This window comes from Homalodisca vitripennis, chromosome 5 (genome assembly GCF_021130785.1).
Source record: "Homalodisca vitripennis isolate AUS2020 chromosome 5, UT_GWSS_2.1, whole genome shotgun sequence".
In the NCBI taxonomy this organism is placed as follows: domain Eukaryota; kingdom Metazoa; phylum Arthropoda; class Insecta; order Hemiptera; family Cicadellidae; genus Homalodisca; species Homalodisca vitripennis.
The window spans coordinates 29,451,468-29,465,284 of NC_060211.1; the positions used below are offsets into that span (position 1 = coordinate 29,451,468).

General features: G+C 35.3%; 1 protein-coding gene and 1 pseudogene across 3 annotated transcripts in view; both read right to left on the bottom strand.

Moving 5' to 3' along the window:
- The window catches only part of LOC124361905, a 238,310-nt gene that overhangs the window by 67,041 nt on the left and 157,452 nt on the right, over positions 1-13,817 (bottom strand). The window lies entirely within an intron of this gene.
- On the bottom strand, positions 7,627-7,701 carry LOC124363982 (annotated as a pseudogene).

Genomic DNA, 13,817 nt, shown 5'->3' on the forward strand with positions numbered 1-13,817 from the left:
ATGAAGCAATAGAATAAAAAACGCTTACTATCCGATTTCGTCCTCGTCTTCCACAAAACATAATGATGTCTTTGTCATTTTCCAGTTACACTTATCAGTCACTTAATTATGAGAGGGTAACCCAGACTAAAACAATTAAAATCTCCTAACAAAATTATATGTTGTAATAAATTAAATATCATATATGCTGTTAAAACTTATAAAAAAACAAAATACACAAATTGATATAAAGGTAGCGGTGGTCAATTTCACTGAACCCTAAGACAGTTTCAATCAGCTCAGCGGTAGGTTTGTTGAAATGTGAAGGGGGAGGGCTCACACTTGGAATCGCCATAATTAAAAGAAATAATTACATCGTCGATCGTTATTCGTATATTTGTGTATTCACTACGGACTTCTATTCTTTTTTTAATATTCTAATACGGATATCAAAGAAAACTGTATAGACAAAATTATACCCAATTTTAAATCTGCGTTTTCCACTGCCTGCCTGATTCATTAATGCACTCTGGACGCGTTTGGGAAATTTAGAAAGTTTTGAAATTGTATTACAGCTTATTAAATCCCATTTGGTATTTCATAAAACGTGTATGGCTCCCTCATGCTGATACGGGGGAGTACATGTAATGTGCTAGACCCATGTTATTTATCACAGAAATATAGATAAGGACATACATTTATAAGAGTTCGTAACTAAATGACAAGAACACAGAAGAGGAACAAAGAAGAAATATAAATGCAAAGCATAGAACTATAAACCTAGAAGAAACTGTTTGAATGTAATTGTTTAATCAAATCCATGTAAAGAAAGTTTGGCCCATACTCAAACAAAACTGTATTTCTAGAACAATGAAATGTACAAGTGCTATATTCTATACCTCTAAAATAATATTCCAAAATTAGAGATGATCCAATGTGTTAAGAGATGGCCCTCCACCATACCCAAATCGTATTTACACAACTGCATGTCACTGCCTACTAGCGAAGTAACTCTGGAGATCTGACCGTAGCGTTCCTGCTTATACCCATTTGAACAATGTTAACTTCAACGACTTTTACGACCTTATCCTTCAGAAGGAAAAAAGTTTTGAATGTATGTTAGATTTTTATGTAAAATGAGACCTTGAAAAATTACACAATAAAAAATACAGGCATAAAAGTGTTGGAAGTTTAACATTTATGCTACGAAAAACATTCGAGCTACTTTCACTGTTCAGGTCTTTTTTGTTTTTTTGTTGTACTGTGGCATTTCATTTTATTTTTACTTTATCTTTTTTACACTTTTTTAGTTATTGCCTCTCAAACTCATCATTTTAGTCATTATAATTGTTTTTACGCAACCATCATTAAATTGCTCACTTCGCAAACTTTAATGCAAGCTTAGCGTGTTTTAATGACTTAATGAAAGATGGAAAAATATAGCTTCCAGATTTGTAATGCTGTAATGTATTCATATCTTAATGTTTATGCCTAATTTAAACAGCTATTTGAAAGCTTCGAGTGCATTGTACTACTAAATTTTAATACATTTATTTAATAATATATTATAATACATTCTCAATATGTCTAATTAGTGAGTTTACTTCAGTTAGCTTCAATTTAGGTCGTGTTCCAGCCCTGGTGAATATTAATTTCGATAGGTTCAAGGCAGGAATGTCTATGTTATACACAGACTAACATACAAAGACAGTTTTCACATTCTCCCGCACAGACAGTGCAGTATCGACCGGTGATATGGCTGAGGTGGCACCCGGAACAAGGGATCGTAACTATGGCTTACTTAATGAGCAAATTAAGTAATGTTTTATTACTGTGTTGATTATAGAGAAGTTTGTGTCTAATGTGAAGTGTGCTAAGTTATATTTAATTAATTACATTATCAGGTATTTTCAACAATTCCTTAAGGGAGGGATGTAATGAAAGTATCCTGGACTAAATTATAAGAAATATATTTTAGATCGTAGAATCTGACTTATGTTTTATTTTGAATATATGAGCATACAATACTAACTCGACTTCGGCTTGTTGGATGCTGCGCCCCCAGGCCCCTAAATGGCGTTATTTCCAAATCCGGGGATAAGCAGAATTCGGTGACAGGTTAAGTCCGCACATGTGGTTAGGGATCAAGGAGTTTAAAGTAGACTTATTTTATAGAATTTACCGGATTTAACCAAAGTTTTGAATACAAGGGCATTTTTTGACTTAACCATTAGAGATACATCAAAAAGTGAGACGAGTCCTTTCTTGTCTGAAGTTTAATTTTGTGTTAAGATTTGAGCTACGACCTGTAGTTTTCTCGATACCGAAGCTCTTGTGATTTTCACGAGTAATTTCAAAGTAGAATTCACGTAGAATAGGTGTTTTCTAGGGGTGACATGGGCTATGTTAGAATTATGCCAAATTTAAAATCATATACCAGAAAACTCCGTAGGGGGTTTTAATGTTCATCGGTTAAAAAGCACGTTGTAAATAACTGGAGTGTGTTGTGTCTGTGCAATTAAAATAAATATAGAGCAATCTTTATCAGAAGAACAAGTATATCTGCTAGTAGCAAATTTAAAATCACTCTTTCACTCTCTTATATCGGTAAAAAATTAAAAGCAGTTAAAACCAGAGAGTTTGATTAAACATAAGCAACTATTAGATGAACATAAATAGAATTCACTCTGTTTCTGTTTACTATTGACGCTTCGCTAACGCTCAGCCTACTCCTGATGTGGGATTTTACTTACTTTTTAACGTAGTAATATATATTCAATCCGGAACCAGAATGAATTGCACAAATAATAGTCGTAAAAAATCAGAAACACTTAAAATTGGTTGGTCTCGACAAATATTTTGCCTAATATAGTGTATCATTTTCGTTTTTAAAAGATAAAGTATAAACAGGTTCGAAATTTTATGGAAAACCCAAAAGATACATAAAAATCTAAAAAAAAACTTTTAGGTGAGGGCGTAGAAGTGTTTGATGTTAACACGTTTCTATGGGGCTACACTCAAGATAGCCATTATGGGTGGTTCTATAGGGTTGTTTACCTAGAAGCTTTAAGTTTGTTCTATATTTCTTAGCGTACAGCTACAAGATTTATATTTATAATTCGATTTTTTACTTTATAAATGTTCAAATATTACATTATATTATTGTACATTAATAACAAAATATATTACGCACTACTATGTTAGAAATAATAGCGATGAGACCTGAAAACAAGCCTAAATGTTGAAACATTAAAGTAATTAATTAAGGTATGGTACAATAAGTTATACTCATTACATATCTCATCTTATACATGTTATAATAAAACATCATCACGCAATTGATTTCTATTATAGTAATGGTGAATTAATACTCTGAACACATTAATTAGTTTCCAAATCACTATATTATTTGTTATTTTTTAGCATTGCATTCATTGATTTTTTCAGCATAAACGAAGCTAGGTCCTGCCTGTTTCCTACTTTTTGTTTTGGCACAACAAATCATTTTTGCAGCAAGCAATAAGTTATTTGAGTGACTTGAGTGACTCAGAGTTGTAAACAGGTTTGATGTAAACTTTACTGTTTAATTATTACAGCACAGAAATAACTAATTTGTTTCAGTGAGACTAGTTTCTATGACGACCGCCTATTGTAGTTTATTGAATACGGGGCTGATTTAATTAAATTAACTTTATCGTTATATTAAGTTGAACTACATTTTTATGTAACTTACCATTCGTCTCTTATTCTCTAAAATATTGATTATTTTATAAAACGATCAATGCAATGGTTAATAAAAACACACTATTAATTGGTACAATTCCCCAACTAAATGATGTCTGTGTTGCAGCGGTGTTGTGTGGTTGTAATATAGACTGCAAAGACCGCTGTCACTACTATAAACATCTATCCATATCACAATATCGGGACTGTCACATGTGCAAAGCCACAACAATAGCCGCTGATTGTGGTCTCTTGTATGGTTGTCATAGAGAACCGTGGTGACCGCTGTCAGGTCAACAGATAACCACATGTCAATGTGTGGACTGTCACACGTACAAAGCTTCATCAATAGCCGCGAGCGAGGACGTAGCCAGCGAGGTGCTCCAAGGGTCTGGACTCCACCGAAATATTTTAATGTTCCAATTACTTTTTTAGTAAACGATTGTTATAATTTAAATAACTCAATATTGCTAAGAAACGAGTCAAGAAACTTTTAAGGAACAAAATGGGGCTTTACTCTTTGTCTGCTACGGGAAAATATCAGTTGTCTGGACCCCCTCCCAAATTGTTTCCTGGCTACGTTCTTGGCCAAGAAGTGTGGTGCCTTGTATGGTTGTCATAGAGAACCGCAGTGATAGCTGTCAGGTCAACACGCAGCCACAAAGCAGTGTCGGGACTGTCACATGTGCAACGCTTCAACAATAGCCGCGAATTGTGGTGTCTTTCTCTATAGTTGCCATAGAGAACTTTAGTGACCGCTGTCAAGTCAACCACATGTCTGTATCGGGACTGTCACATGTGCAACGCTTCAAAAGTAGCCGCGGATCGTGGTGTCTTTCTCTATAGTTGCCATAGAGAACTTTAGTGACCGCTGTCAAGTCAACCACATGTCTGTATCGGGACTATCACATGTGCAACGCTTCAACAATAGCCGCGGATCGTGGTGTCTTTCTCTATAGTTGCCATAGAGAACTTTAGTGACCGCTGTCAAGTCAACCACATGTCTGTATCGGGACTGTCACATGTGCAACGCTTCAAAATAGCCGCGGATCGTGGTGTCTTTCTCTATAGTTGCCATAGAGAACTTTAGTGACCGCTGTCAAGTCAACCACATGTCAGTGTATCGGGACTGTCACATGTGCAACGCTTCAAAATTAGCCGCGGATCGTGTGTCTCTGGTATGGTTGCCATAGAGAACCCTTTAGTGACCGCTGTCAAGTCAATCACATGTCAGTGTATCGGGACTATCACATGTGCAAGGCTTCAACAATAGCCGCGGATCATGGTGTCTGGTATGGTTGCCGTAGAGACCCGAGGTGACCGCTGTTAAGTCAACCACATGTCAGTGTCGGGACTGTGATATGTGCAAAAGGCCCAACAATAGCCGCGGATAGTGGTCTCTTGTATGGTTGCCATAGAGAACTTTAGTGACCGCTGTCAGGTCAACCACATGTCAGTATCGGGACTGTCACATGTGCAACGCTTCAACAATAGCCGCGGATCGTGGTCTCTGGTATGGTTGCCATAGAGAATATTAGTGACCGCTTTTAAGTCAATCACATGTCAGTGTATGGACTGTCACATGTGCAACGCTTTAACAATAGCCGCGAAATGTGATGTGCCCTTTACGACTCCCACGCACTCTGGTCATGTTCAATAATATAGGTTTGTCCGGTTGAGAGTTACCGTTCTTTCATTCACTGCTAATAATAATGCCAATAAATTTATTTATTTATTCATTGATCATGTAATATGGCGCTCTTACATATTGAATTGTACATGTAAATGTCATCAAACCCGTTGTAAAACTATGAATGGAAGTTTGAATGTAAATATCACAATGAACTATTAATTTCTCGTTTATTGCACGAAAATCTTTTTGTACGGATATTTAGCTCATTTTGGATATTTGACATTGGACTGAAACCAACTGGAAAGTTCTGTCATTAAATAAATTATAGACAGATCTTTTCTTAATGGTAAAGATATACGATTTCTCTGATATTGTTTGAATTCGTGTGTTGAAATATGCAGCATGCAGTCGACTCTTTAGAATTTTATTCTGTTACGTAATATGTAATATCTCCAGAAACGTTTTTCATTCGTCCCCACATTGATGGTCGAAAGGCATTAATATCAGGCTGTTCTGAAACAAGAAATGCTCTCTAATGATATTCTAACAATCATATTGTTTTATTTTATTTGCTTTACAATTTCAGTAGTTGAAGTTTCGTATAAATCTTTGGGACTTTGAGGCAGCAAAGGAAATTTGATCCATTTTGCACCTTCGGACATAATATGTTCCATAAAAATCTAATTATATGTTGCAAATATTGACGAATCAAGAAAATCTATGGTTTCCCTATGTGTAATTTCCCTTACGGCCTCCAGTTCTCTTTGTTCAGTAAGATAGGTGAGTTGTAAAGATGTGAATTTCTCGCAATATCTGAAAATTACCGTAACTGGTTGAAATATCTCTCAAATACAGTTGAGGTTGCACAGTAAAACTAGTATTATAAATTTGAAACTTACTCAACTTAATTGAAATGTACGTATGAAGTTTTTTCCCCATTAATCACTACTCAGGAAACCAATATTAATTTTTAAGTCATGCCTCGCCATATCTTATTATCCAGATACAGATGATTCATAAAAACCATTTTAATGAAGATTCATACGAACTTCTGGATCTTTTGTAGCTTGATGGTATGGTTTTCAGGAATAATAATTCCTCCATAGTTCTTAAACGATCTCCGAAATCCTGAAATAAACTTTAGGCTAATATCCTGGTGAAAATACCCAATGAAATCCAAAGATTTTGGTCTTGTTTGGATGGGGGATTTCCTCTACAGATAATCATTAACACCACAAATCTTTGAATATCTACTACTCTGTGTAAGAGTATTCAATAACTATTTCATTAAAAAACACTCAATCTATTCAAAGTCATAGAGTACAGATAACCAATGAAATTCATCTGCTCAGCAAAATTTTCTAGTTGTAAATATCAAAGTTAAACCTGTCTAAACTTTCAAAAATTGAACACATGATAGATTTGAAATTCAAATCTTTGATTAAACAGAAGGTAATTAAATTCATACAGCGCAGTTGGTTGCAACTAATTCCATACATTATTTTGCGCTTGGAACATTTTCATGGAATGTGATGTTTTCTCAAACATCTTTCAACTAAAGTTTGGTCACTATGACGTCATCCACTACACAAGAGCTAACTCAATGTCACCCCCCCCCCTCTCACCAAACACGCTAACCATCCGTCTGTCGTTTTTGTGAACCAGCTGTCCCGCACATGGGCTGACCCTCGTCTTGCGTAGGTCATAACCTCGCTCATGTTGTCACTCGAGACTTGGCTCGTCGTTCTTAAATGTAATCTGCATTAAAGGTTTAATATATTTATCATATTCTCGTTTTAGTGAGCTACACATATTATTATTATTATTATTCCTGTGCCTAACAATAATTTTAGTTAATTTTTATTATAAACAGTAGTATACGATATTGCTAATAAATCAGACATTCTAATTTAATCAGAATATAAAAACGAGGGAACGAAGCCACTACAAATATCCTCCTTATTTTGGAACACAATCTGTTCATTTCAATACAGTATATAAGTTTCTATTAACATATACAAGTTTTAAGTTACACTATCCAAGATAGCAACAACATATACTGTCTCAGCAATTATTTTAAATTGTGAATTTTTCACACTGGCAAAAAGCATTCTTTATACTTCAACGTTAACTTTATTTTAGGACATTAAAATGGAAGGTACATGCAGTCAAATTTAAATATTCACAGAGTATTCTTTGTTTAAAGTTTGTTATTGACGATAAATGGAATTGAAATATTTACTTTATTTGAGATGAAATTAGGGCCCCATGGCCCTTTCTTACATTTAACCTCAAAAAAAAACTTCAGTTTTGAAGTGGTTAAATGAAGATCTTACTACAGAAATGATCCTGTGAAGTGTGATCTTGGAATGGACGATGGAACGTTTGAAAGGAAAGCAGGACTTCAGACATTTTCCATCGTTACATGTTACAAAAGATATAACACAATGTTTCGAGGATTAGAATCTATCCTCTCTTATTTCTGTTCTTTATTTTTTATATTATCCTGCCCCACCTGACGAAGAGGACAGATTCCAATCCTCGAAACGTTGTGTTATACCTTTTGTAACTTATAACGATAACGAATTTCCGAAATCCTGTGATCCTTTCACAGAGTATATTATGTAATTTTGGTTTTTTATTCTTACATATTTCCATTCAGACCAAGGTCAAATTTAATGTTTGCTTTGTTTCACTTCTTACATAAACTAGATAGGTGATAAATTCGAAACTAGAATGGGAAGTTTTTTACTAGGTTGAAGCGGATAAACAAATAAATAAGTTGCTAATGAGAGTATATAGTATCTTATTTCTGTTCTCTATGTTTGTATTTATTTAATACCCCCCCCCCCCCACCTTACAAAGAGGACAGATTCTAATCTTGGGAAGGTTGTGTTATACCTTTTTTAAAATATAACGATGGCAAATATCCGAAATCCTGTTATCCTTTCACAGAGTACATTATGTAATTTTGGTTTTTATTCTTACATATTTCCATTCAGACCAAGGTCAAATTTAATGTTTGCTTTGTTTCACTTCTTACATAGACTAGATAGGTGATAAATTCGAAACTCGAATGGGAAGTTTTTTACTAGGTTGAAGCAACGAAACAAATAAATAAGTTGCTAATGGGAATAACAAAAGGATGTCGGGCTTGTTTCTCCAGGAGGCTATTTAAGGAAACCTGTCCCCAACCGCTGAGGCACAGAGAACGCTTTAGTAATTGTGGCACTGCCATTCACTGAAGAGTTAAAAAGAATTCCAATCCACTGAATTAAACATGAGCCATGAATGCGCTCTTAGCTACATTCGCGGGTCATCACACAGTACGAAAATTAAGTATTTATAAGAGGTTAAGTTATGTGTAAATTGTAATGATCAATGAAACTGGTGTTACGTAATTTTTTTGGCTGTTATATATATATATATATATATATATATATATATATATATATATATATTATATATATATATATATATATTAATTAAATTTGTATAAATCGCAATAGCCGAATTTAATTTATTTCAATAAACATTGAATCGCAAAAAGTACTTGCTCCGCCGGGACTCGAACCCGGATCTCTCACTTGCCGGGTGAATGTGCTACCATTACACCACAGAGCCCTCACTTTTTACGGTTCAATTATTTTGTATTTGGCCGTTTCTTTCACATATGTGTTTAAATAACCAAACTAACACATGATCGGAAGACCAAATACGTGTCAAATGACTTCTATTTACATTAATTAAATTTGTATAAATGGCAATAGACGAATTTAATTTATTTCAATAAACATTGAATCGCAAAAAAATATATAAACATAATATAAAATATATATATATATATATATATATATATATATTATATATATATATATATATATATATATATATATATAAACCCTGTAACTCATCACTGGTTAGTATATTTTTCTCCGATGTGCTTGAAACTAAATTCTTGGTAGAATAACTTAATTCCCACGAGTAGCAATTTTTGATATCTTGAACTTTGTACCCGTTCGACAGCTCACCGGTTACCACCTCGCGTGCCTTGAGCGTAAGTAAAATTTACATTTTTCTTATTATAAATTAGCCTGATACTTCTATTTTAAATTTACTATAAAGTAAATTTGTAAATAGTAAAGTAACATGTCTATGATAAAGTTTTATTTGCTAGATTAATACAGATATAATTGTGGTGATGTCCTTCTGAGGAGACCACGAAGTCATGATTATATAAGTTGCCTCGATAAATGGTTAATACCGCCGCGATTTTGTTTTAGGCGAGTTTGAGTCAGTGATTTAAGACCGTAGGCAAAATTATAAAGAACATTGGAACGACAAGGCCCACCCCCAAGATTAGTTTATTATTATTTTATTTTGGCAGCAACGTGAGAAGTAATAATTTTATTAATTTAAAAGTGGTTTTTATAGGTTTTATTTCCCACAATCAAACTTATAAGTAAACTTTGCATTACCAAGTATTTATTATTACGACTTCAGAGATCTCTAACGTCATGTATCACTTGAACCTTTTACATTCATATATATTACATACTGCTTTTGACTAATAGCATAATATTCTGTATATATCTTCACCAAATTTACTTTATGTAACAAGTTTTACTGTTTATGATATGATCTGGTAAATATACAACATTCCGGTTTAACATTTTTCAGTAATTCATAGTTAGTTGACCAGGACAGTGCAATACTAAGAACAGTGTCGGTCCGACTGTGTATCTGTGTGGGAACTATCGATAGAAAGGTCCTAGAAACTTGAAACATAATGGTACTTACACATTTTTCTCTTGGTTAAAAGAAGGACTGTATTGATTTTGTGGAAGTCCGTCCATTTTTGTAATAACTTTCGTTATTTCCAGTCTATACTACGTTTACAGATTTATAACTAAATTGGTTATATAACAGGTTTGCTCTAGAAGCACAAAACAATCTTGCGGGCATAACCCAATTCTCTAGTGCAATTCATGCTCCACTTAAAATATTGATTTATTTATAATAGGAACAACATGTTTGTTTGAATTATAAACATTGTGTTAAAACTTGCATCAATGAGCGAATATTGAGTTTTGCTCCATTTGACCTCCACTTAGGGCAGCGTCTGAAATCTGACACTGTGACTGACTTGACTCCTGGAATCTAGACTCTACACTTACATTTGTTTTCTCTCTTCGGACAAGAATCTTATAAATTGCACTTAGTCCTGTAAGAACCTTAGCGCTGCTTCCGGAGCGACAGGATATTCAGGATGGGTAAGGTTAGGGGGTCATAATCATAATCATAATCTCTTTATTGCGTGTTTGACAATATGTAACATTGTATTGCAATAGTCAAATGCATCATAAAATATATCCTAACTACACATTCACTCACAGTCATACTTACATCTCAGCATTCTCACGACACAATCACACAGACTTCGGATCCATGATTTTCAATCATCCCAACGGCTCGTCATGAATTCATCAATCGAGTAAAACGCTTTAGACACCAACAGGCGTCTGAGACGAGTTTTGAATTGATTGAGGTTGTTGGAGTTTTTTATATCCTCAGGGAGCTTGTTGATTAGTCTGACACCCACCTGCTGAGGGAGGTGTTGCGATAATGTCAGTCTGCGTTGATGAGTTCGCAAGTTGTCCCTGCCTCTAGTTTCATATTGGTGAACGTCCCTGCCACTTATCAAGGCACATCTCGATCTGCAGTACACGATCACCTCAAAAACGTAAAGGCAGGGCAATGTCATCAATCCCAGCTCCCCGAAAGATGCCCTGCACGACTCTCTATAATTCAGTTTTAAAATTATCCTGACTGCTTTTTTTTGGAGTCTGAAAACCCGCTCCATTTTGTTTTTGGCACATCCTCCCCAGAGTCTTAATCCATACACAAGATGTGGATGGATTAGGCCGTAATAGGCCGTTTTTAGAACCTCTAGGGTACAGAACTTTGCTAGGTGCCGTAGGGCAAATATGCCTGTGGTAACTCTAGCACAGATGCTATCAACATGATCATTCCAGGTCAGTCCTCTGTCAAGGAACATCCCCAGAAACTTTGTGGAATCTGTATCCTCTAAAAGGGCATCATCCGCAAAAACAGAAGGTCGCATCGCATGATCATGCTGACGAAGACAAAAATTGATGACACTTGATTTTGACTGGTTTGTTGTCAAGTTCAATTCTGTGAAATATTGAATGCATGCGTTCAATCCCTCAAAAGATTTTATTTCCAGGTCTTGTTTTGAATTGCTAGGTTCCTAGGGGTAGGTTCCGCCTCCAATCCATGAGGCAGAATTAGGGCACTAATTCATGTCCCCCAGGAAGAAGGGGAGGCCAGCTCTGAACCAGCCTCTCCAGTCAAAGCAGATAGGGGGTGGCACACCCTTGTGTTGATGCTAGCAAGAACCTTTGCCACTTATGGAACGAACCGCACCAATTCCAACAGTCGTCTCCCGCAGTAGCCTAGACCTATCGAGTTAGCCTTGAACCCCAGAACGTAGGTTATTGCTGTGCCCAGTGTGAGTTTAACTTGATGGTATAAACCAGCCAGAAGTGATCCCTACTAGGTGGCCCATCTCATATAAAGAAATAAAATAAATCGACGACGAAGGCGCTCAAAACGAAATCATTACATAGTTTCTACATCAGTCACCTAGACTACTAAAGCGACCTGTCTGGTTTAGCCAGCCGAGATACAGTGTAATCCAGATAAGAGGTGTACTCATTGTTTCATCATGTGCACAATTGAGTGCACTTTGATGGTTTAGACATGAACCTAAATCACAACTGAGTAATGGAGTTTTATAAACATAACGTGGCTATTGTCGGAAGGGTTCATTCAATATTTAGCTACTTTTTATCCCTTAACACAGGCGTGGGCTCCAGATTCTAGGAATCAAGTCTGTGACAGTGTGACAGTGATTTTTCTGACGCAGAAGTTGAAATGGAGCTAAACTCAACATTTGCATTGATCAACGCTTCCCACCCCATATATTGCTACACTATGTGTTCAATCAATATATATTCAGTCAAAAGTAACACCTGCACCTTCTCCTATCATAGCATACTATTATCTATTATTTATGCAGTGGCGTAGCTACCTTGGGTGGCATCCGGTGCGGAAGTATCGAAAGTAAAAATGTTTAACAATTCACGCCAACGAAACCCAACACACTTCACAAAACAAATGAGAAATTTTGCAACTGAAACGTCAAAGATCGCGAGTATAGGACGGAGAATCCCCCACGACATCGTCAGGCTCTTTTGCGGGAATCCCTGAATTATACATAGAGCTCAGCTAGTGCTAGTGGAGGAATCCCCGAAAAATAAATTTTTGTGGTAGCGATTTTTTTTGTACATTGTTGAGAGACCGGGTGGGTGTCACCCAAAAAAAGTTGACAACCGGTGCGGCCCGCCCCCACCGCCCCCCTTTGCTACGCCACTGTATTTAAGTCTAAAGCTATATTTTCAAGTTGCATTACCTCATATCAAGTCTCATCATTGAGATTAAGAATTGGAGTAAAGTTTGTTATTCAGACAAAAATGTGTCACAAAACCCATTAAAAGTTCATACATACCAAAGTCTGCACCAAAACTAATTCATACTTGATTAAACACAATTATAACTCATTGCTAAGAAACAAAACTAATTAGAGAAACAAAACTCAATGAAATCTAAATAGAGACAAAATGGTAATCGTCAGAAGAAGATAGTGTTGTTTTTAAATTAACAGGTATGTAAGTGGACGTCATTACTTCATCCGACTAATTCGTTGAAACCTTTCTCTAGTTTTTCATAAGTATTAACGGTATGAAATGGGAAAAAACCGGTTATAAATTTAGTGTTAGTTTCATTAACATACTAAACCAGATGACCTTCAACATAGAATGTTAAAAAATAGCTCGTGATTGAATAGTGATGTAAAGACTGCATTTAGAATTCATTTATGATTAAAAATCACTTTAAATGCAAATGCAATCGCACAAGAAAGCACAAGAATTCAATCCTGTTGATAATTTCCTTCGTTAAAGGTCTTAACCTTTATTCCGAGTACTGGGGAATTGCATTTCTAGTCTTTCCAATCAGAGTCCGTACTATCCATCAGTGTTGACGTATTTATATTAAAAAATACTTATCTGCAGATTAAAACGTCAGCTATGTTTATTTCCGCTTCTCGTTTTGGGAAATTTTAAATATGTTTTAAAGTCGTGACTCATTATCAAGAACATTCTGATGTACATAAACGTGAGAAATGATTGTTTATACGGAATAATTATTCATATAACGGCTACGTTCAATTTTTAATAAATTGTTGTTAGAACAATATGAGAAACGAGAATGAATAAGGTAATTTTCTCTTTTATTAACAAATTCTATCAAAATCAAGTTAGTTATATTCTATTTAAAATTTTGGAATGGTGAAAATGGTGGTTTTAACCACACATAAAGCATAGACTAACAGTATATA